Raw genomic sequence first — 24,995 nt, forward strand, 5'->3', positions numbered from 1 at the left:
CTTTCCCCTGCCCTCTGCCTGCCCTCTGTGTGCCCTCACCCCTGCCCTCTGCCTGCCCTCACAACTGCCCTCTGCCTGCCCTCACCCCTGCCCTCTGCCTGCCCTCACCCCTGCCCTCTGCCTGCCCTCACCCCTGCCCTCTGCCTGCCCTCACCCCTGCCCTCTGCCTGCCCTCACCCCTGCCCTCTGCCTGCCCTCACCCCTGCCCTCTGCCTGCCCTCACAACTGCCCTCTGCCTGCCCTCACAACTGCCCTCTGCCTGCCCTCACCCCTGCCTCTGCCTGCCCTCACCCCTGCCCTCTGCCTGCCCTCACCCCTGCCCTCTGCCTGCCCTCACAACTGCCCTCTGTGTGCCCTCACCCCTGCCCTCTGCCTGCCCTCACAACTGCCCTCTGTGTGCCCTCACCCCTGCCCTCTGCCTGCCCTCACCCCTGCTCTCACCCTTGCCCTCACCCCTGCTCTCACCCTTGCCCTCACCCCTGCCCTCTGTGTGCCCTTACCCCTGCCCTCACCCCTGCCCTCACCCCTGCCCTCACCCCTGCCCTCACCCCTGCCCTCTGTGTGCCCTCACGCCTGAAGACCAAGGCCTGATTGGGAAGGAGCTATGCTGGGCTCAGGACGGGCTTGGGAGAAGGTCCTTGCCTGCGGATGACAATCCACCTTGGCCCCTCTGCCGCAGACCAGCCTGCAGGGACATCAGCAGTTTAGTCCAGTCTCCTGCACATAGCTGAGGAGACTGAGAGCCCAAGAGGCTGAGCAATCTGGCTACTGCCCTTGAGTGAGTGAGTCCTTGGATGGAGTCAGTAGCAAAGGCTACTGTCACCAAATACATTGACTGTGTGCCACACACGTGCACCTCACTTTTTGTGAGGCCTTTAGAAATCCTGCGGATGTGGACTCAATCCAGTCCAACATCCCTAATGTCTCCAGAGGTCAATGGGGACAAACATGCTTCCTGGACCATGCACTGATTTTTCAGTATCGTTCATACTCTCCGCGGCAGACACCAGGACACACTGGATTGCTCATAGGCTGCATACTTGTTGGGTAACAAACACTGTCGGCATACGGTGTTCATAGGAGAATCTCTAAATGCTAGACACTCATTGTCTCTTGACCTCACCTGAGTTTTGGGCCAGGGAGAGTGCAGGGCTCAAGTCCAGACTGCCCCTTTATTGTACTAAGTATGGGCATTTCCCGGCTACTGCCCAGTCTCCTGTAGTTAGCTGCAGTCTCTGTAGCAAATGGAAGAAGAACCTTCTTGGGGAAAGTAGGGAAAACTTGGAAAGTAGGGCCTAGAAAGGCCAGTCCTCCGGTGTAGGTGGGTTGGTGACACTCCTCCACACCCCACAGGAGTCTCAAGAGATGCTATTTGCTCCCTTGTCCATCATTATGGACTTCGTGACTTCTTGCACTCTGAGGGCCCATTTCTCTTTTAGGGTGCCCCCCCTCTCTGGCAGCAAGTCATGTGATGTCCTAGTCTTCTGCAACTTTGACAAGATTTCCAGCCTGACCCCCAATGCTGAGGCCTGAATAGATGGGGAGCTTTTTGACTTTCTGCACTTACTGGCTTCTGATGTGGGGCTTGCCTCCAGTGTCATAGCTAGGGTCTCTTGTACTCTTGGGTGGCTGTGACTTCTTGGCCAGCCCTCGAGCCTCCCATTTAGCCTGGGTTTGATCTCCTCCCTTTGACAGTGCTGCTCGAGACATCCAGTCACCTTGGAGGCTATCCAAGGTTGGGTCTCCATTCTGACTTCAGGAAGCACCTCAGAGATCACCGCAAGTCCCCGTGTGTCCAGGAAAGCGAGGGATGTGACCAGGACCCCCCAGTGGAGCAGGGTGGGTAGCAGCAGCACTCCTGGCTGCTGTTGACTTTCTCTTTCCTGACACTAGCTTTTTCTCCTTTTGGGGTGCTCCCTCTCGCCCCCCGCCCCCCGCTGTCACATTTTTATCTTACATGGGTGTATCTTGCTTTATATAACATTTACGGGTTTTTGTCATGTTAACTCATAATGGTTAAGTGTGTGCCTTTTCCCAAAGGAGGTTGCTTTGGGGGCCCTATGGTTGGTAGTGCTGTTTCTTGCAGAGGGGTCCCACATATTTTCTTTGATCCTGCAGAGTCCTGGGGAGCCAGCGAGGTAGGCTATAGGAGTTCACTACCTCAACTGCTCCACTATTCAGGCAATGATGCTGAGACCCATGAAAGAGAAGCTAGACCTTCAGCCTTTTAGTGGAAAATTCTGCCTACCTGCCCACCTAACTCCTCCCTGGTTGCTGAATTCCATATCAGCATACTTAAATACTTAACCCGGAACCCATTGCTTAGGGCTAGTTGTGTGTTGTCCAAAGCACGTTCCATAGAAAGTTGGTCCTTGGTGAAGGTTGGGAAGTACAGCCTGCTGGCTTTCCTTTTGCATATGCACACATTAAAGGTTCTGGAAGGACTTGCCAGGGAAACCCTGCTGAAATCTCCTTTTCTTCAAAGTTACTTGACCATAGAAACCTTCATTCCTGGGGACATCACCATTCAGTGGACACACCGTGGGAAACAGAGGTCTAGTGTCTGTTAATCTGGATTCTCCCCTTCTGGGTTTGGGGGAGGGTAGGAGGGTAACCACGACACTTCTTTTTTTTTTTTTTTTTTTCTGTCTCTTCTTTGGGCTTCCCTAGCTTTCTACCTTCCAGCCCTCGGGGCCATGGGGCACAATGGCTTGTTTCTCTGACTCCTTAAGTAGAAGGAGAAAGCAGGGGGGACCCACTGTGGGGCCAAGAGAACAGCTGGGAAGAGCCTGTGGAGGGAGTCAGCTGGGAGTCCACCCACAAATGATCTTGGAACTCGGAGGACCAGCAGACAGTGTGGGTGTGGAGGACGAGCACAGGCCCAGCTTCTTGCCCTTAGAGCCTGTTGTGTGGGGGCCTCTGTTATCACTGTTGCCTTCTCTCTGATTGTGGCCTCTGCCCCTTGTCCATCCACACTGCCCATGATTCTTTTTGGAATCCCTCTCCCTTACTTCCTCACTGAATTGCAACTTGCCTTTATTGTTTTCCCAGGGGGAAATCACAGAAAGTCTGTGGTCTCTGTCGCCTGCAATGGCCTTTCTCTTCCTCCAGGCTCAGTTCATTGTGGGCTTCTTAGAGCTTGCTACTGAGCATGGCCTCCCCAGGTAGCTGTTGGCTACGGGAGGCCTGGCCTTGCAGTGAACTCTGTATTGTGATGCCCTCTGTCTCCAGAGAGCAGGGTAAGCACGGCTCGCCATCCTCAGCCACACTCCTGCAGCTCCTCTGTTGAGTCTTCCATACTTATGGTCTTGAAGGCCTCGGGAAAGCCATGTATACTTGGGTCCCTTCCCTGGGCTCATGATTGACTTTTTGTATGCAAACAGTGGTGCCCTTTACTTCTGATGACTTACCACCTACCTAGTGCTTGTACCAGGGTCCTTAGCCCTGTCACTCAATGTACACATGTTGTGGATGTGAGGTCAGATGCCTTAGACTCCACAGTACTAAACTCAGTTTACCCAGTGACAAATAAGGGAGCTAGGTGCCTTCTGCACAGGAACCTCCAGAGGGCTGAATGGAATCCACATGAAGGTGTTTTGCCAACTTGAATAAACTAAGCTGCTTGTCAATCTTCCATTTGAGGATGGATGAGCCCTCTTCAAGGTTTCAGTGCAGATGCAGATGCATGAGAGTTCTCAGCCTACTCACAGGTGTTTGGCAAAAAGAGCCTTCCAAGGTTTCTGCTGCCAGGACTCTAGCTCTGAATGCCAACCCGTAACTCCCAGTCTTTTTAGCCCCCAATCCGGGACCCATTGCTGGGGCTGAGTAGCTATGTCACATGGCTTATGTGCTGGGCCCTTGAATAATTGTTACCGGAGTTGTTAGGGACAGACCCTGAGGCCTGGCAGCCTCTAACAAGTCAGGCTCCATCTCCGGTCCTCAACTGGCCCATTCTTCAAGTAATAAAAAGCAGAAAAAGGAGATTTATTCAATGTGACCACACTGGCAAGAGGAACAAAGAGGTCCCCACCCCATCCCCCAAGTCCCCCTTTACAACATAAAGTTTAGGTTTAAATAGAGAGCAAGAGGTATACATAGCTAAGCAGTCCTGGCCATGGTGTGGTCCTGCCCATCATTACCGTCTAGGCTGCAGACTCTGCAAGGTGGTCAGAGAAGTTGTCAGAACTGCGTAAAATCTCTTCCTGGGCCCCTAGCCATTTCTTTCTCCAAGCATGATTATTCCTGGGGAAATTCCAATTCCTTAGGGTTCATTGTTTCAATAGTCTGATAAGCCAAGTGAGCAACACTAAGTGTCTCTTCAGAGTATCAGAGGGCTGGAGAGACGGCATGGCAGCTCAAAGCCCCTGCCTCCCAAGCCTGATGACCTGAGTTCAGTTCTTGGAACCTATGGTAGAAACAGAGGACACGTGGCCCCATAACAACCTCAGGAGGATTCGGTTGTGCCTCAAGTGGTGTACTTCCTGTGTGTTGAATGAATGAATGATCCATTTGGAAGAAACAGTCTGCTGTCTTCCTGGACATGGGATCCTTCTCAGATTGTCATTTTGGAGACTCCCCAGTGGCTCAGGTGCCTTCTTTTCAGGGAAGCTATCAATAGATCTGTGGGCTGCACGGGACAGCTGAGTGTCATGTGGACCTGCTCCAGCAATACCACCAGATTGTGCTTTCTGGGCCCTTCTGTGGGCTCCCTACGGCTGTGATAACGCATCCTGAGCAGCTGATTTTAGCTTATGGTTCTAGAGAGTTAGTCATGGCGGGGCCCAGGCTCGACAGCAAGGGGCAGGCGTGGCGATATCTGCAGGAAGCTGAACGCTCACAACTTTGGACCCAAGCGTGAAACAGAGAGGGACCTGGGAGCCGGTGAGGCACATACTCTCAAAGGCCAAACTCCCAGGGACATACTTCCTCCAACAAGGCCACACTTCATAACCAGCGCCACCAACTGGGGACCAAGTGTTCAAATGCTTGAGCCTATAGGGGACATTTTGACTGCCCCTGCAAGTAAAAAAGTGCACTCTGAGTCAGCACGGGACAGTTGGACCCTCTGCAGACTGACTGGGCCTGGGACTGAGGGCGCAGTGGGAGCAGGTGACCCCTGTGTACTGTAGTGCAACTCTGGACTTTCCGGTGAGGTTAGCTGGAGCCTGGGTATGCCAGTGACATCCTTGCTGGCATTTGGATGCAGACTGCAGTGGGGGCAGGTGACCCCTGTATACTGTAGTGCAACTCTGGACTTTCCGGTGAGGTTAGCTGGAGCCTGGGTATGCCAGTGACATCCTTGCTGGCATTTGGATGCAGACCTTTCCTTTCTTCCTGAAGGGAAAGGGGTGGAGGACAGACCCTGAGTAAGCAGACTGGCTTACTGGGAGCCCTGCGTTCAGGGATTTATCCTTGGAACAGAGGAATCTCTTTCTCATCCAAGGCTCAGGCCTGGGTTGGGGGAGGGGTGTCTCTCTACACAGGGAGGAGGCCGTGGAAGGACTGGCTGGTCCAAGCCTGGGCCTAAGTTCCTGGTACACTGCTTTTAAGTCCTTTGTATCAACTTACTTGTCGGTCCCATTGACCTTGCTTTGTGTGATCACTTCCATGATTCATTTAGTTGGTAATTTAGTGGCTACCAGCTATGATAGAGGTGGCCTGGATGCCACTGGGAGGGCAATCGAGGGAGGTGGTCCAGGGTCAGAATGGGCCATAGTCCCCTTTGAAAACCAGGGGGCAGAGGCAGCGTCAACGGAGGAAAGGGAGAGTGGAGCTTGCTAATGCCCCCTTCCCGTCCCTGCGCTACACAGCATATTAAATGGGACTTTGTCTGGATATGGTCTCCTGTAGAACTGGGGGCCCTGACGTCACTGTGCTGTCCCATAGGGTGGGAACAGAGGAAAGCAGAGCTTGGAAGCAGCCTTGCCCTGATTTAAGGAGTGTGACCCGAGAGCTCACCGCATGCTCTGGAGCAAGGCATGCACTGAAGGGACTGCAGGTAGCGCGAGCTTTGAGAACAGGCATGGTTCCTAGATGCCTCATGGGTTAGCCCTCGCTCTGGCCTCACGCAGCTCTGGCCTCACGCAGAGGTTTAGAGCATTGCCCAGGATGTTTGCCCGAGACAGCCTCGGCCAGTGATGCTGTGCTTACCTTTTTGTGTTCCCACACTCGCTCCTTGCACACCTCCCTGTCCTGGCCTCCCCCACAGGCTCAGATGCTGCTGGGCCGCCTGTAACCGCAGCCTCTGCTGTCTGTAGGGCTTCCAGGGAGCCTGGCCGGCTCCTCCCTCCTGCTCACCACCTCGAGCTCCAAAAGCTCTCACATCTGTAGGCAAAGTCCCCTCCAGGGAGTCCTGTTTCTTCTCCTTATGGTTTTACAAAGTTGAGCAGCTACGTCACTGGTGGGGAGGGGTCGGGGCCATCAGAGGGACCCTTTGTAGGCAGTCTCTCAGCCACAGGACCAGTGAGGGCCCTAATGATGATAGTACCTGACATTTATTGAGTATCTATGGTGCTTGTTACTACTGTTAAACGCTTTAGCTCAGGTCCTTCTTTCCTTTACTCCTCTCAACAACCCAGTGAGGTTTGTACTGTTGATGCCCCCAGTTAAGACGGAGGCCGAGAGTGGACAAAGAGCCTGTTGTTTCACTGTGCCCTTACCAGGAGACCTTCCTCTTCAAGGAGAGGGACTCACAAAGGTCACTGAGGCAGAGGCGGCCTTGGTGGTCAAACCAGACATCTGTTGAGAGAGGAGGGGTTGGGATGAGACTGACGGGGTCTCAGGAAAAGCTGCTTCTTCGGCAGACCTTTGGTTCCAAGTTCCAGTTCACAGACAGAAGGTTGCTCCTGTGCTCTGGATGAGAGGCGGATGCCAGTCCTGCCCGCCTCACCCTCCCGCCGCTGCGCAGTGAGTGGAGGGCTGCATCCCTCTTGTTTCCAAGTTGTTGACTTAGGATGTATCTCTCTGTGGGGTAAGGAAGGTGTCTACACTGCCAAAGCCTTTTCTAGGGGTCTTCCATAATACTAGGCCCCGAGGAGCTAAACTGTTGCCCTGTGCTCCAGGCCAGGGCTCTCCCCCTCCTCCTCCTCCTCCTCCTCCTCCTCCTCCTCCTCCTCCTCCTCTCCACTCTTAGCTGGGATTAGAAGCTCTTGCTCGCCGCCGACAGTCTGAGGAGCGGGATGGGAGGTGGTGGTGCCCTGGCTGCCTTGGAATGTCCCGCCACCTGTTGCAGGCTGCTATTGGAAGGGGTGGCCCTCTTCAAAGATGCCTTTCCTTTAGAGAGTTAGGGGTCAGCACATAGTGTGAGGAGACACTCCCAGCATGGCTGTGTTCTGAGCCTGTTATTTGGAAAACAGCTGAGGGGCAGGCCTTGAGCCACTTTGGAGAGGGCCAAAAGTAACTCACCTGGACTGTTCAGATGGGCTGGCTGAAATAACCCTGTGAGCTCGCCCCCGAAAGCCCCCATTTTATCTTCAAACTTGGGGAGGGGGAAGGCATTTAAACAGAGTTGGCAGAGGTGAGGCACTGGGTAATGCTGGGTCAATGGCTGAACCTTACCAGGGGCCTCTTGAAGAGAGCGGGTCTGCTATAGATTGAGAGGGTGTAGGAGGGTGTGGAGAGATGGAACTGTGTTAGGGTCTTGAGACCACATCACCTCAGAATAACAAGTGGGAAGTTTCTCAGCTACATGAGGGAAGCTGTACCTCACAGCCGCAGTGCTGGGGGCTGCCTAGCTCGGAGCTGATGGCCTGTTGGAACTTTGGTGTGCTCAATTGTAAAATGGCTTTCAGATTATCTGGCTAAGGTGACAGAGTGTGGATGTGGTGTTGGGGGTAGGGGATAAAGTCTGCAGGAGAGCCCCTTCCAGACAGAACCAAACTGTCCTTCTGCATTCCATGGTCTTCAGCTAACCCTTAGATCTAGTACTTGCCATCATCTTGCCTGGTCCTTGACATTCTGTGTCTACTCCCAACCCAGCACATCCTACATCTACCACACTGGCATTCAGCTCTTTGAAGGTGGGGGGGGGGCTGCTCCTGGTTTATTCTGACCTCCTCTGTGCCTACTCAAGATCTCTGAGCCTGCATTGATGGTCCTTTGTGTTGGCTGAGTGAGAACTCAATGCAGTAGGCGAGGTCTTAGGACAAGGCGGGTCGGGGGGGATGGGTGAGGAAGAAGAATTGCTGTCTGTGGCAGCCATGCTCAGTCCTCAAAGAATCCAGACTCAGACAGTAGCTCATCTCTGTGAAGCTCAGAGGTTCACAACTTGGCTTCTAGGCCAGCCGGGCCCACATCTGCTGGCCTCTGGTCAATGGTCAGTGGCAGGTCTCCGACAGGAGTGCAAAGTGTGGGGTAATGTAGGTGATTAGGGTAACTGCTGCTGCTGCTGCCGCCGCCGCCGCCGCCGGGCTGGAGCACGGACTCGCATGTCCTGGACTGCCCAGGCTCCCCACTTGGGTTCCTCTTAGATGCTTAGAGATAGGCTTTGGACCTGGGATGTCACCCCTCCTCAGCTCTGTGACTTTCACTTTCCTGACAACTCTCATGTAGGGGGGAACCCAGGAGATACCCACTCACCCCTTCAGGAGGAGGTACAGCATTTTGTAAATTTAAAACCATCTCTGCTCTGATCATGGTGTCTGGCCTGGCCTGGCCCGGTCCTTGCCTAACGAAGGCTCTTAGTGGCCGAATGGCATAAAGCTCCAGCTCCAGCGCTTCCTCCTGAGATTTCTTTTTCTTTCTTTTTTAAGTTAGAAAAACATTATTTTGGCTTATGGTTCCAGAGGTCTAGAAGCCCATAATGGTGGGGAAGACATGGCATGCTGTCGGGAGCAGGGAGCTAGCTGATCACACTAAATGGAGTTACCCTATAGTGGAGTAACAATGTCTCCACTGGACACCTCAGGCTGAGAAATAAAAAGGTCAATGCCAGGGATCGCTAGTGAGGTCCCGTAGACCCCCTAAAATTACAGGCTATTGCCAATATTCTCGGTTACCTTCCAAAACTTGATGGTAAGACCCTATTGCTATCTGGGATTTCTTTGTAAGATGCCTAACCTTCCTCTAGGTTCAGGGATCAGGGATCATTGTTGACCCAGTTATCCTCACAATCATTCAAATAGACAGTAGGTGCCATCGTTTTTTATTGAAAATGAAAGAGATGGGGATGCTCGTCTAAGGTCTGAAGGCCAGCACGTTGGTGGGAGTGGTATTTGAACACAGGACGATAAGTCACACTTGATCTTTTCAAGAAGCCATGTGCTCAGCTGTGTCAGCAAAAGCCCTGTTGCTTTTACTCCCATGATCTTTCCCTTAGCTTAGGTTGACAGCTTCCATAAGCTTCTCACCCGGGATTCCTGGAGGCCAGGGTCCTCAGCCCCAGGCCCTGTTAGTTGGGGTCTGTAGGCAGACACAGGGAGGTGGCAGAGACGTGGGCTCTGAGCCACTGGACTGTGTGGTAGTCTTGAGGAGTCACCCTGGCTTGGGAATCCAGGATGAAATATCTGTATTCTACAGCACACACCCCACTCAGGGGTCCAAGGGTTGCTTGGCTTTCTAAAGTTTGTAGCTGCTCTGGTGCTTCAACCTGGGTCCTGGATCGCCTGTAGTAGAGGTCAGCCTCGACCTTTGGGGGAGGGGCAGCCACAGCCCTAAGGTTGGTGTCAAGATGTCCATTGGTTTCAAATGCACAAAAGCCATTGGGATCATACCTGGGAAGCTGCAGCTCAGGGTCTCTGATTGTTTGCTTTAACTTCCCTTCATTTTTGAATAGTGAAGCAAAGGCTGTATTTGGAAGCGTTTCCTCCTGCCTCTGTCTTGGACCAGACGGCTACTGTCCCCAGAAGCAGCTGTGGTTTCTGTGGGTCTCTCTGGAGATGATCTACACACACCAGCAGACATGTATAGATGGAATTTTAGAATAAGTGTCTGCACATTTTTCTGTCTTTCATGCTGCTCTTTTCCACTTAGTGGACTATTTTGGGAAACCTATGTGAGTATCCAAAGCACTTCCTTGCTGGAAATTTAATTTTGCAGTTGGGGAGAGTTCTATCCCATGGATGCAACAGACACCATTTTTCTATTTTGCACAGTTCTTCAGTGGGCCACACAGTGGACCTCTGCAGATATGCACACCCATGTGATTGCAACCCTTAGGAATGGGGCTTCAGAAAGACCCCCTTTGCTCCTTCCTAGTCAAGGCCACTGTGTAGAAGTCACCATCACCTCTGTTTTCTTTAAAATGTGGCTTACGGGCTGGAGATGTGACTCAGTGGTAGAGTGCTTGCCTAGCATGCACAAGGCCCTGGCAATGCCAAAAATGTGTTGGGGTGTTACATTGGAACTGGATCACAGGGTGTAGTGAGGATAATGCACATGTGTAGTAATTGCTCAATAAAGGTGATCGGTGTTCTTACAAATCCCTGGCTGGTGCTCCTGCTGCTGCCTCTGCTTGGGCTCTTCTGTTCTACCTCTCTCTCTCTCTCTCTCTCTCTCTCTCTCTCTCTCTCTCTCTCTCTCACACACACACACACACACACACACACACACACACACACACACACAAAAGTACACACTTAATACACTGTTTAGCCACAAAGACAGACTGAGAGGGTCACTATGCACAAGCTAGGTGGAGTGAATGGCACCATTGTTCCTGGACTGAGTCCTTGGAGTCCTGCAGGTGTGGCACTGACCAGGCCTGGGCTGTCCAGTGGGAGAAGTGACCTCAGTGTCCAGACCACAAGCTTGCCACCCCTGGCAGGCAGGACAACTATTCTTCAGAGAGAGGAAGGGAGAGAGTCTGAGCTCCTGCTGGCCTGGCGAGAGAGGCACTTTGTCTACACACCCAGTATCTCTTAACGGTTAGTCATTGCCAGGGTGGAGGGGTTGATGGTATTGATGTTGTAATCCCAGCTCAAGATTTGGTCAAAAGAGCCTCCAGGTGGCCCTAAAGACTGAGGAATGGGAGATGTCCTTAGTGGATGTCTTAAGCGTTACACCCTGGACTCCTGAACATCTTTTTGGTCTCTGTGGCACTGCTTACACAGACTTGAGCAGAGTAGAAGGCCTTCCCCAGCCTCTCAGGCATTTCTGGGCCTTGTATCTGATGGAGAGAAGGTTTGGACCCTGAGGGAGCTAGATGATATGGGTCTTGTTTTTGTTGGGTGGGGAGGCTGGCTGCAGTTGCAGTTGAAGAAGATCCAAGCTCCTCCTGGCCTGGTATCTCCTATACACTTCCTTGATTCCTGAGTCAGGGCAGATGATGCTTTTAGAGCTGGTACCTCGGATAAGAGGCTGGAGTACAGGTAAGAGACATGGGCAGTGAAGAGCTGTTTTTCTCTTCTCTCTCCCGGGATGAGTAAGTGTGGGCAGTCCTGTTGAGGGTCCCATGGAGGCTCCAGACCTCCATTACCAGGTCGTTCCTTCTTCAGGAAGCACCCCAGACTTCCCTGGTATGGCACTCTGGACTGGCACTCCAGGTCATCCTGTTAAAGGATTCCTGAGAAAGACTTCAGAAATGGCCCTGGATCACACTGCCTCTTGACCTTCCCCCCTTTGATTCTTGCCTGTTGGAGGCAATGCTTACCCCTGTCCTGCCTGTTGCCCTTGCCTGCAGAGAATGTTCCAGAAGTGCCTCCAGCCTTCTCAACCCCAGCCAGGGCTTGCTGAAAGGTGGAACTGGGGACCAGAAGGTATCAAACCCCTTGTCTTTTCCATGAGCAAGCAGGGATGAGGGATGCAGGAGGTGGGCAGAGGGGTAAGCAGGAGGGAAGACTGGAAAAGGCCAGGCCCGAGGCCAGGGAGGGGCAAAAGGAGTGGGCTCCTCGGACAAGGGTCAGGCTTCCTGAGGGCTTGAAGTGTGAGGGCGTTGTGGCTGTTCTAGGTAGCTCTTACTCCTAGAAAGGGCCTGGGAGCCCTTGTGGCCTCAGACAGTCCCAGAATAAGCTCTTGAATTACTCCCTGGACCCACATACTGCCCTTCCCTTTCTATCTCTGCCCATTAGAGGCCTTGCCACAGGACTTGGGGCTGGTATTGCCCGCAGTCTCGTTCTGGCACTTGCTAGACTCTCAGCTGGACCGTAAACTCTGTGCTGAAGTGTCTTGTCCAGGATTGAGTGCAGGAGCAGAGTGGGTAGCTACAGGGCCAGGAGCCTGTCTTCCCTGGGTTCAGCTTCTCTTCACCATGGAAACAGCCCCATAGAAGCCGGAGAATTACACAGGAGAGGAATTTTAAATGCAGCCCATAATCACCCTCTTCTGCTCTTTGCCTCTAACTTTTATCACCCCACTCAACCCCAGGGCCTGTGAGATGTTCACAGTATCATCTTGTTAGGTCAGTGGCAGGCTTGCAGGGTTGCAGACCTTGCTGTCTTGGGTCAGGACGCTGTAGCCAGTGTCTCAGGATCTGGCTCTGGTGCCAGATCGGTGGTGGTGGTGGTGGTGGTGGTGGTGGTGGTGGTGGTGGTGGTGGTGTTTGTGCTTAAATAAGCCAGACTCTGGCCTGAGCCCACCGTTCCACTCCCACTGCAGGAAGGTGGTGGAGGAGCCCCTGGGAAGCCCTGGGTCCCAAGAGCCCAGATGTCCCCAGCTAGGCCCCTGAATCTTCTCACTTGGACCACAGCTCTGAGTAAGGCAAGAGCTAGCAGAGCGGACTGGGAAAGGCTTCTTCCTCAGAAGGAAGTGGACATTTGGCCTTCTTCGACCTCTCCTTCCTTTCGGGAACTTCGGGGACTTGAATACCACTTACCTTGGCAAGCGTTTGCTGAACCACATGAGGTCAAAGGAAGGCAGATAAAGCCTGGAGGCTCGGGAGTCTGGAGCCTGCCCGCTCTGTCCCAGTCCCCAGGTCACTCTGCCTCCCTGTCCCCGTCAGCCCCTGGGAGGCCAAGAGCTTGGGGTGGGGTGGTGCTGGCAGCTGCTGGTAACAAGTGTGTCACAAGATGGCAGTTGTAGTCTGGTCTGGCTCCTGACCAGAGCAAACCCTTGAATTTCTCTGTTCCCTCCCTTCCAGGATTTGGTGGCTTCCTTTCTTCTCCCTGGGGGACTTGGGTCTGTAACTGGGAAGGAGGGGACTTTCTGTTGGAGTGGCTTGAGGGAGCAAGACAGTCAAGAGGGAGAAGGGCTTTTGTCCGAGGCCCCTCAGCCTGGATTTGAGGTCAGAGGTTAAAGGTTGCAACTGCCAGAAGGAAGAGCTGTTTGCCCGGAGGTTCCTGGAGGCAAAGGTAGCAAGAGTTGCTTTGGGCCACAGGGTACTGGGGAAGGTGGTGTTCTTCCTGCACCTTGTGGGGAGGGAGACCCTTGAAACCTCCCACGGGAGCAAAGAACACAACAGGCGGCTAGTGGTGACCGGCTGGTGACCGGCTGGTCTGGAGACAGCACAGTGTCCCTCTACAGCAGGGGGACAGCTTTCAAGCGGCCTCAGCTGCAGGACCCGAAGGATCAGGGAAGGGGTTTCCTTTTCCTTAGCATGGCCTGTTGAAGCGACGAGCTCACCGGGTCGGACACGTGTCTGGGCACAGGTAAGGTTTCAAATACTTGTTTCATTTCAACCATGGAGCTGTTCCTCTCATTTCTTTAGAAAAGGAACTCATCTGAAGCAGGGCAGGAGCAGAAGTAGGGAAGTCTAAGAGGCCTTTCTCTCAGGAAGCCGTAGACTTGCGTGGAGGCTGAGTGCATCTCCTGTGCGGGTAAGTCAGTCATTTGCGCGTTTGGAACCCCAGCTTGTCCATCAGGGCTCTCACTGAGCAACCTTCTTCAGCAGTAGACGTGGGGTAGGCTTACCTGCTGGGCCCACCTGCTCTGTCCAGGGTGTTCTGGTTGGGACTTTCTCTACAGGGGCTGAAGCTCTTGGGTCTGGAGTCCAGGGAGAGCTGGGAGTTACCCCCTGCATGCCTGTAGTCTTATCAGTGTCACACACAGGACACACAGGAGCTCTGCTGCACATTTGAAATCAAAGCCCGGGCCATCAATCTCCCAGAGTCGACTGAAATAACAAGGTGGGTGGCACAGACCGCCATCACGTGGACACTTGAAAGAGATTAAAACACCAGGATCCCAAGTCCCAAATCCCTTAACAAATTTCCAGTTGCCTCTGAGACCCGAATGCTGGGGCAGAGGAGGAAATGACTCACATTGAACTCTTGGGAGACCTGTTCAGGGGCTCTGTTCAGGGAGGCACCTATGTCTGGGAGATGCCGAAAGCCCCACCCTTGGCCCGCCTGGCCTCCGGTCCTTTCCATAGATACTTCTTTAAACCAGGCTGGCCCAGTGTGGCCCCGGTGGGAGGCCCTGGCCTGGCTGCTTACTGTGTATCTAACCAGTTCTGCAATCTGGCAGGTCACAGGACTCCTTTGGCCCCCAGTTTGTTCATCTGTAAAGTGGGAATGGCAATTCCTCCCACCTTGGGCTGCTTTTGAGGACCCAACAAAGCGATCTCCATGAGGCGAACAGCCCAGCGCCTGGTTCACAGGGAGAGCCCAGACATTAGCCATATCACTAGCAGTCTCTTTTCCTACCGGCAGAGTCAGGCTGGCTGCTCTTTGTTCCTTTGCCTTGTACGCCCTGTCATTCCCACAAACTCTAGCTCCTGGAGTTTCCTCCTCCTCCAGAAGCCCTTCCTGAATGACCCTCCAAGGCTTTATCTTCCTCCGACTTACTGGGCCATTTAAAAAAAAAAATCACATTTTCAGTGACTATTCTTTCTAAAGTTTTTTTCTTTTTTTTTTTTTTTAAATAAAACATTTGTTTTCAAGTATGTGTATGCCTGCATGTGTCTTGCATATGAGTGTAGATGTGGAGTGGAGGCCAGAAGAGGGCATCAGATCACCCTGGAGCTGCAGCCACAGGAAGTTGTAAGCTGCCTGACAGAGGTCCTGAGATCTGAAGAGTTCTCTGCAAGAGCAGTCTGTGCTCTTTATGGCTGAGCCATCTCTCCACCCCGCCTCTCACCAGTGACTATTTGCTGTTTCGTTGTGTGCTCAGGAGCCAAGCTTCCTGACACCAAGCCTTTGCATCTGTTTCTCTGCCCCCTTCCCTGACAGCACTGGCTGCACTGCTTTGCACATAGTAGGCACCTAAGAAACACTTATTTTCATTATGTGGGGAGATTTCAGGCGATTGGAAATGGAATCATGGTGCTCCTGAGACCAGGTCTTTGTCTGTTTTTAGGGTTTGAATATGTTTTCTTCCAATTCCACTCCATCTTTACATTTCAACCACACCCTCCTCTCCGCCTGAAATACAGCAGAGTTTGAAACATGAGTTGTTGGGATCTGAGAATGGGAGACAGAGGAGGCTCTAAGCTCTGGCTATTCTTGTCTAGACGAAACTCAGGTGGGGATTAACCTGGGTGAGAGAGAATGTTCTGGTTCATGCAGGGTGATGGGAGCCAGGTTTTCCATGGAGAAATGGGAGGGAGTCTGAAGCCTGGGATGCTCTGCAAGCTTGGCTCCCTCCCCTTGGCCAATTCAGAACACAACCACCTGCCATGTGGTCATTATCAATGTTGGGGCTGAGGCCTGGCTTGAGTGGGCAAGCCCAGCAGGGCTCCTGGGCACAGCTGCTGCTAGGGCTACTGCTTCAGGGCACCACATGAGAGGTGGTGCTCGCTGCCTTCTCTGAGGAGGTGGTGGGGGACAGGAGTTTATAATTAGGAGTTGGCAACTGTAACCAAGATAAATGACTGCTTGGCTTACTGGGACCCTTGGGTCAGGGGCCTTCATGCCATCTGGTTGCATGTAGAAACTTTTGTGAAGAGATGCCTATTGGGGTCTTCCAGAGAATCCAAGACATTCTATTATTCCCGTAGTGAGCACGTAAATATCGATTCCACAGCCAACCACTACCATGGTTAAGCACTGTGTGTTTTACATCTCTTTTCACTCTCTGGCGTTCACAGTAGCCCTAGGAGATGAGATAAGCGGTATCTCCATTTTCCCCATGAAGTAACTGAGGCACAAGAGAGGCTGCATCATGCAGTCCCACAGCAAACCCACAAAGGCCCCTCTGCCCCCCTTGGAGCTCCAGGAGAATAGCCTCCTTTTCAAAATCCCCACTGTTCTTGGCGCTGGTATCAGGAGTGATCGACTGTGGAAATGAGAGATTCCAGGAGAATTTAGCGGTGGTGGAGATGGAAACTCAGGGCTCTCCCACTGCCTTGGGACAATCTCATGGCCAGAGCCCTCCAACTACCTACCCATCTTCAGCCAGGGAAACAGGCCGTGGTGGGGCCTGGGTTTGTATGTGGGGAAGCCTTGGTGGTGGATGGGCAGAAGCAGGTTTTCCTTCCCCTCCTGCTCAGCGGCCACAGTTTACCTTGTTTTTCCTCCAGGCCACACTGAGAGTTCCGGGGTCTGTTTGTCTTGTCACTGACTAGTGCTTGGTGCTTATGACACGCAGGAGATGCTCAGTCAATATTTGTATAGAGAATGAAGGACCACGGTAATGCGAGGGCTTTGTTGCTGTCCTGGTCCCACAAGTACAGCTTGTGGCCTGATTTCCACCAGGGAGGCCAGATGTAGCTCAGCAGACAGGGATTGGGCAAGGTGGAAGGCTTCCTCCAGCAAAGGAACTCTAGCGTCTTACCAGCTCCCCACAGGCTCTGGGGCAAGAGAAACATTTCTCTACTTGGAGAAGGACCAGGGAAGACAGGGGTATGTGGTGGAAAGCTGACTCCAGTTCTGGGTTCGGGAGTCTCTGCTCTGGTTCCGCTGACAGCGGATAGCTATTGGGACCCAGGGTCAGGTTGGAGCTGTAGCCAGATTTGGAGATCCAGAGGTTTTGGCTGCGTAGATAGAGCGGTGCCTTCCCTCTTGGGGGTGCGGGAGAGAGGGCAAGCCAAGAGGTACCGATGCTCCTGCCCCTTGGCCTCCTCAACTCGGGGTGGGCGTGGCTGCCCCGGCCCGGCGGGGAGTTGGCCCCCAGAGCTCCGCTTGAGGGGGTGTCCCGGCGCTCTGAGGCCTGGGCTGCGCGGGGGGCGGGAGGGCGCGCGCTGACGGGGTGGGGCGGAGAGGGGGCGGGTGGCGCTGGGGGTGGAGCCGGGACCGCAGTGCCTGCCACCCGCTAGCTCGGTGTTGAAGCAGCGGCCGCTGGTTTTAGGCTCGGGGACGCGAGGAGGGTGCTCCGTGAGGCTCCGGCCTCTGTGGCTGCTACTGTCCTCCGGAGCCTGGGGCTGCAGTGCTCAGGGTCCGGATCACTGGCCCTGCGCCCCTCTGACCAGCGATTGCTCTCTTTCTCTGCCCGGGAGAAGGCACTGTGCTGCGTGCGCCAGCCACCCCGGGCTAGAGCCCCCGGGCCATGGAGAGGGGCCCGTGAGGGACGCGTGGAGGCGGAGGAAGAGGCTCGGGAGGAGGGAGGCCGAGGAGCAGGGCGCGGGAGGAGGAGGATGCCGCCGCCACCGCCACCGCCACCCGCGGGCTCCCGACGATCCTGACTCTAGACCAAGGATGGAGCCGGCGCTGGGCGCTGCAGCGGCTCCCAGCGCGCCTGCCACCAGGTATGGCCGGGCCCCGCGGGCCCCGGGGAAGGCGGGAGCGGACTGCACCGCAGCAGCCGGGAGGGGCTCGGGCGCGGCGGGAGACGCCCCTAGCTCGGGGCCGGTGTCTCTGGGCGGTGCGCGGAGGCGGTGGCGGGGACCGCAGAGTGCTGGGTGCTGGGAGGGGCTGGCTGGGCTGGTAGCCCCGGAGCGCGGCGATCGCCCCAGCCCCTCCTTGCCCCCATCTGGTGAGGGCAGCAAACTTGGGATAAGCGTCGGCCCGGAGCTCCCTTTCTGCTGCGGAATGCACTCGGGTGTCTGCTCCGGGTTCACCATCTCACAGCTCGACTCGGGGCTGCCAAGGCTTCCAGAGACCCTGAGGTTCCGGTGCCTCCTCTAACTTTCCAAACCAGGCTTACACCCTGAGGCAAAGCACTGTCCCAGCTTCTTGCATCTAGCCCAGGTCTTGCATCCGCTCCCACTATTTTGTGATGGGATGGGCCTTTAGGAGGCTGGGGCTGCCTGACGGTGCAGAGCCCCCCATGCCAAAACAGTCCTAGCTCCTCTCTGAGTAGGACGGGGGTGGAGGGTTGGGGTCGGGGGTCGGGGAGTTGGTCAGCTCCTCTCAGGCTCCAGGAAGGGACTCAGTGTTTGACTTTACAGTAACAATCAACTGTGGCTCTAGCTGGGATCCATGGGTTAAAAGGCCAAGCTATCTGAGGAAGGTAAGACCTCACGGTCCTGCTGGGGCGGGGGCGGGGGTGGGGGAGCACTTTGGTTTGATTTCAGGGGTCTCACTGTGTCACCTCTCCATACTCCAGGCCTACCCTTTCTCAGGATTACATTCCTAGTTATGGCTTCCTGATGGACTTAACAACTGTTTAAGCAAGAGGCTCCTGGGCACCAGGGGATCCAGGCATCCAGGTGCTAGGGATGTTAGAGGAGGTTGAGGCTGGGACAGGGAGGGTGCATGTCCACTCGGGGATAGGAATTCAGCCCAGCATCTGGTGGAACCTAGGGACAAGAAGGGACCCAGGATGGCGGCAGGAGGCAGGCATCCTGGAAGGGCAGGGAGCCGCTTGAGAAAGCCAAAAAGATACCAGTGGGTGTAAGAGGCAAACAGACAGGGAGCTCATAGACCAGGGAGAGAGATACTTTCCCCGGTTCCTCAGCCCCTTAGGTGGGGCTGGGCTGTCTCACAAAGAGACCTTACCTGGCAGGCAGTTCCCAGGCTCCCGTCCCCAGTAGCCACCACACTTCTAGGCATCACGATGACCCTGTTTTCTTTTTTTTCAAAGTGCTTCTGCCGTCATGACTCACACTCTGGATTCACCAGGGAGAGATCAAGCTTCCAACCTATTCTATTCCCCGCCCTCTTGGGGCTTTAGGGAGCTGCTGGGGAAGGGAGGGGGTGGATATGCCCTTGGGTCTTGGACCCCTGCAGGGGCCTGTCGTGCAACCTTTCATTGCTTGTTTTTGTCCCTGATCTTGGTGAGTGAGTGGCCCAAGAGCAGCCCTGACCACAGTGTCTGTGGGGAGAGGAGAGGTGTGTAAGTTAGAGAGAGCCGTTGCTGCTGATCCTCCGGTACTGCAGGGCTTTGAGATCTCACACCCCCCTTCACCAAACACCTTGTTTCCTCATCTCAGTGCGGCGGACCCTCTCCCATCCCCCCCTCCCCTGACTTCAAATCCCCATTTCCCTCTTTGCTGAGTAGTTGTGGAGCTTTGGGCTGATGTTTTCCTTTTGAGCATCCTAAGTTATCCCTCTTCTCTCTACCCTGGCCCCCAGGTCACTTCTCCTGGCATAGATCTCTGTGCCCTCTCCCAAGGACCCCAGCTCCAAAGGGAGGCTTGTGTGGAGGGTGCTAGTGCGGGTAATATGCCAGGCTGCCCCGAAGGAGGGATGCATCTTTGTTCCACGGAGTCTGCAGGAGCCCTGGGTGTCAGGTTCTCAGTGAGGTCTGGCTTGTGTCCCCCAGGTCCCTCTTGCTCATCTGCTGTACCCATCCTTGCACATTGGGAGTCTGAAAGTGTGTGAGGAGGGAGAGCATTTGATAGTCATAATCTGGTTCTGAGAAGGTCCTGAAGCCCTGAGTCACTGTATGGTTTCCATGGAAACAGACTTGTTCAGAGGACTCGGTGTAGCAAGGCATTGGGGGAAGGAAGGGAAACATATAGTAAAATCAGGCTCCACAAGTGTGGTAGAGCTGGACCAACTCCCTTTGTTGGGAAAGATAGATGGGCAAAGAAGGCTCTGATCTCCCCCAGAAGAGAGGCTGCCTCTCTCCACGGGCTAGGATTCTCCCTTGGGGGCCACTTTCTGGCCAGCAACTGACACCTCCATGATCTAGGTTCTCCAGCTTCTGGTGACCTCTCAATGCCTCAGTTTCTTTCTCTGTAAACTGAGGGCCTACCTACCTAATAGGCTCCTGAAGGTCAAGTTCATTAATGTGGAACACACAACAGCACCACAGTGTGTGATGGGAGAGTGTCATGGTTACTTACTTAATGGGGAGAGGTTCGCCAGGCTGCCTGCCCCGTGTCCCAGTTGCTGCTCTGACACGTGTCAGGGCTGGCCTGTTTGTGAGGAGTGGTCCTCCACAGCCCTGGGACCCCTGCCGGGAGTCAGCCACTCATTTCTTCTCATAGAGATTTATTGTAGGCTTTTTCAGCCTGGTACTCTGCAGCCTGGCTCCTTTTGAGACTTTCCTTGCCCAGGAACCTTGTGAGAAGAAACCCTCCAAGGCCAGCCACATGGCTTTGCTTCAGCATCCTGGGGAAGAATCGCTTGCTGAACCCCTTGGGGGCTAGGACAGAAGAGGTAGAGGTAGAAAGGGGCCCTGTGGCAGAGAAAAGGGCTCGGGCCCCATCCCCTGATCCTGGGAGGCTGGTCCATCTGGTTATGAGAATCAGGGTTGGGAGCACAGTCCTTAGGTTGGAGCTGGTAGGGTTGGGAGAGGTTTAGGCTAACAGTGCCAGCCCCAGCAGTGTTGGGGGCGGGGGCATGGCCTAGGAAGATTCAGGCTGCCAGTGACACACACACAGTCTCCTCCCGGGACCCGTTGTCAATGCAGCACACCCATGGCTTGCAGGGCCCTCTCTTGTTAGGTGGAATCCTGTCCCAAATTCCCTCAACTCCCTCCACCCACTCCTACCTGCTATCAGCTGCCAGGGAATTATCTGCTGCCTCTTCTACCTTACAGACACCAAAAATAAGATTCCTGGGGTTAGCCTGCTCGGCCAGGCCAGGACCCAAGCTAGCTGTGACCTCTCCCAGCTGCACAGCAGGCCGGGGGATGCCCCTTTCCTTCCCTCTAGCTCTCCAAGGAGCTTGGCAACTGCCTTCCACCCCCACCCCCGTCCCTGCCAGCTCTCGGGGTCTTGCCTTGGGTCTCTCTGGACCACTTTACTGTCCTCATTGGTGTTCACAACACCTTACAATTTAATATCCTCTGCAAATTTCATTAACGGACTGTTTACTCCCTCTCTCAGGATCATTAATGAAGATGTTAGATAAGATGTGGCCTGGCACAGACCCGGCAACTCTGCCCCCATTCTCAGACTCTTTGCCTTCCAGCCCTTGCCCCTGGCCATGCCTCCTCCACTCAGGACTCTTGGGACATGTCCCCTCCTGCCCTTAGGCCCCATGACAAGAGCTGAGGGCCAAGTCTGTTTGAATTAATTTTGTAAGATTACTCAAGGCGCTGTATCAAATGCTTTGCTAAAAATCAAGATATATTACCCTGCCTGCATTTCCTTCATCCACCAGTCTTGTAATTCTATCAAGAAAGCTATCAAGTTTGTCAGGCATGATTTGTTCTTTATAAATCCCCACGGTGCCGTGTGGGGGCACAGGGTTCCCGCGATTTCTAAATGTTTAGAGATTCTCTCTTTGTGTTTGTTCCTTGATTAGAGCTGGAAGGGCTGTGAGCTGGGGATTGCTGGTAGCACGGTCTTCTTCCCAGGGATGCGGAGGAAGGCAAGCTCCCAACCCCCCTTCTCTGGAGTCTCTGGGACACCAGCGAGTTGTTGGGACTTTTGAGTGTGTAGGCGCCCCAAGCTGGACACTAAGGGAGGGGATCCTTGGAGCTACCCTTCAAGGATTCTGCAGGGTAGAGAAAAGGACAGACATGTCTGTGCTGCTGACATTCTGAAGACAGCACTAATTGAGTGATGGCCGCAGACCCATGCCTGTGCCGAGAACTCACTTGATTCGTTTGAGCCCTGTGAATTGGGCGTGGCCTTGCCCTCCCGTGTGCCAGGCTCAGAGAGGGTCAGGCTGCCTAAGACTGCGGGTCTGGCTTTCACCCTCCAGCATGGACTATGGACCAAGAGGGTCAGGAAAACTAAGCTGGGAGCGGGGTTCCAGAAACTGCAGGAGGCCAGAGGGAAAGGAAAGCTTATAGGTAAGCTCTGAGCCCGGGGGACCTCCTACACCACACTCTGCTACATCTGAGCTGTGTGATCCAGCCACCTAAATGCTCTTTCTTTAAAAAGGGAATTATATATTCTTAATTTTATTGTGTGTGCACATATGTGGATGTGTGCATGCCACAGCACCTGTGATGAGGTCGGAGGATAACTTGTGGGCGGTTCTCCTTCTACTACATGGGTCCTGGGTTTCAAACTCTGATTATCAGGCTCAGTGGCAGTCACCTTTGCCCGATGAGACATCTCTCTGGCCCGTTATATAACCTTTCAGAGTCTTACCTGTGCAGCAGACACAGCTGTGTCTGCACCCGGAACTTGCAGGCGGTCCCTTGGGGTGATGCGTGGCAGCCACACCACAGTTCTGAACTCTGGGGGAACAGCTACGTTACAGTTTACTCTAGAGGTCTTTGTTCACAGCAACCAGAGATGTTCGTTCAACTCGTCATGACATGGGGAGAGTGTGATGCTCCTAATTCTGTCACCTGGGAGAGGTGGCAAATGAGACACCCAGGCATGTCCTTGGTACCAGCCTGGGTGGCAAGGTCTAGGTGCAGATAGAAGGGTTGCCTCTCCAGGCCTTGAGCTTAAACCCTGCATCCAGTCCACGCAGTTTCAGACCTTGTGGTTACAAAGTCATTCTCTGATGTTCTCTGGCTTCAGCAGATGGTGACATTCCTGGGTCGTAGCTTCTAGGTCATAACTCCCCCAGAGCCCCGAGTTGGGGTGCAGAAGGTAACAGAGCCACATCCACTTGTGATCATCTTTGTTCTTGTCATTCATCAGGGAAACAGTGGGAACCCTGGGAAGCTGTGAGACAGCCAGATCCATTCACATGGCAGGGAACCCTTGGGAAGAACCACAGGCAGCCCCTGTCCCCAGCAGGTGACACCACCAGAACCTGGTCTGGTCAGTAGGTGTAGGATTGAGGATTGATGGTGAGGTCATGATTATCATCAATAGCTTATCTGGGGTGGCCTCCTTGGTTCTGGCATTCCCGGCATCAACCCCTTGGTGTCCTGGTGCTGACTGGTGTTCTTAGGTGTGGCCTGGGACTTAAAGCTCTGTGGTTGCAACCAGGTCTTGGGTCATTGCAGTTGAATGGGTGCCCTGGCCTTGCTGTAGAGACAAGCTGTTTTGGTTGGACTTTGGACTTTCTCCCTACTTGTGAGGTCCCTTTGTGGGATCAACCCCCTGTGGGACCCAGGTCCATGGTCTTCTCTTTGGCTTGGCTCTCCATCCTACCTAAGACTCAGGGCTTAGACGAGCCTTGGTACCTCATCCTCTCTCACTCCCCCAACCTCCAGCTCGTGTGCACACAGGGCAGGTGGGCCTCTTGCAGGTGGCTGGAGACGGGGATCTAAGGATGCAGAAACAGGAGGTCGCTCTGCCAGCTGCCAGCTGCCAGCAGCTGCGGGTGTGCTCAGGCTCCTGTTGATGTTTTCTCATCCTTGAAGCCGGGAGGATGACTGAAGCCCAAACCAAGCCAGGATCCAGTGGGTGGGGCCTCAGTACTCTTCCGACTGGCCATGACCGTGCTGGGGAGGGGGGGGGTGGACAGGAAACCGGGGCCTTTCCGTCTGGTGCTGGGGCAGGTTCCGCCTCTCATAGGCTGGCCTGCCTGAGACAGGGACCAGCTTTCTGACTCATCTCTCCTCCCAGGTTCCTGTACACTAGGCCCTTGTGTCAGCACAGGAGGGCAGTCGTTCACCCCATGTCAGGGAGGACTTTGCTCCCAGGCCACCAGACACAGGACAGAAGCAGCTTCCTTCCCCTAAAGCTGAAGTCCCTGCAGGTGGGACTGCGAACATTTCCAAGCCAGGATTGTTGTGATCTAGGTTAGTCCCTGAACTCACACCGCTGGACACCCCTTGATGGGTCTTGTTGTACAGGCCCCCCACCCCCACCCCATGTTGATCTGTTCCTATCCTCAGCCTCCGGCTTCCTGCTTCCGGCTGTGATCGCTGTGTTTCTCTCATTTCACACCTCGGAGCAACAGAGGGCAGCAGGGGTTGAGCATTTAGTTCAGAGTTTCTGAGCCCCACCAAACAGCTGGAATGAGGTTCCCACCCAGCCTCCCTGGGCAGGTCTTTCCTCCAGGCCGATGACAACTTTACAGAGGGGCTCGAGATGGCCAGGAGTGTCCTCCTGCCCCCAATGCCAGCACTCATGAGCACTAGCATGACCTGCCTGGAGATTGCAGCGTTCCTATGGTGAAAAGATACAGAACTAGTGACCCTCTCTACGGTTGGCCTACCTTGAGAACCTGTTCTCGCTGGGGATGCTCAAAAGAGGGTCTGGTTCTGCCGAAGGACTCCAGAGGCTGGACACAAAAATGCCTTGCTCTGTCATGCAGATCCTGCAGGGAAGACCTGCAGACCTTACTAAGGTTAAAGTGGAGACAGGCATGGCACCAAAGGGAAGCTCTTTGCCTCCATTGTCCCCTGGACAGGTCATCACCCCTGCAAGATTGCTCTGTCCTCCATACTGCTAATTCTGAAGGATGTGTGTTGGATATGGGAGCTTGGGTTCATGGTGGTACGTGGCTTTGGAGACCTCTTGGGAGATCTAGTGATCCTAACCTCTATTAGCCAGATATCTTGCGATCACACACTTTAACTTTTATCTCATGGATCCTGTGAAGCATGTAGCTCAGTTATTTTCCTTTTCCCATTGGCTGCCAGGAAGCTCTACCCCATAAGCCCACAAATTACTTGGCATTTGGAACTGATCCGGCTCCTTCTTTCAGACTTTTCTGCTCCTGTTTTCTCTTTGCCTCAATTTCATCACCTTATTTTCCTTGGGAGGAAAAAAAAAATCCCCTGGATGTTTTGCTTTTTTAATCTTAACCAAACAAACATCCATGGTGGGTCAGAGCTCGCTGAACAGGTTTAAACATGCAGTTTCCTGAGGTCACTTTCCAGCTGAATTCTTCCCTGCCCAAGTGCCCTGCCTCTGCCTGGATGCCTGCGTGGTACCTCGGAGCCTAGGAGTCCCCACCCGTGTCCTGGCTTTGTTCAGGTAGCGGGTATTCAGGCTCATTTTCTCTTGCTCTCTGCACCCTGCTCCCCAGACTGTTCTCAGAGGGGTTTTA

At 54.1% G+C, this 24,995-nt stretch overlaps 1 protein-coding gene across 2 annotated transcripts in view; it reads left to right on the top strand.

The window, feature by feature from the left end:
- The window catches only part of Chst1 (carbohydrate sulfotransferase 1), a 91,320-nt gene that overhangs the window by 58,747 nt on the left and 7,578 nt on the right, over positions 1 to 24,995 (top strand). Inside the window, exon 1 of one of the 2 annotated variants that reach the window (XM_028878982.2) lies at positions 17,036 to 17,494. The exons of the other annotated variant lie outside the window; for it this stretch is intronic. The gene's annotated coding sequence lies outside the window, so the exon portion shown is untranslated. Of the gene's footprint in view, positions 1 to 17,035; positions 17,495 to 24,995 lie in introns of those variants that run through there. 2 annotated transcript variants of the gene reach the window in all.

Source organism: Peromyscus leucopus, chromosome 4 (assembly GCF_004664715.2).
Source record: "Peromyscus leucopus breed LL Stock chromosome 4, UCI_PerLeu_2.1, whole genome shotgun sequence".
NCBI classification, from domain to species: domain Eukaryota; kingdom Metazoa; phylum Chordata; class Mammalia; order Rodentia; family Cricetidae; genus Peromyscus; species Peromyscus leucopus.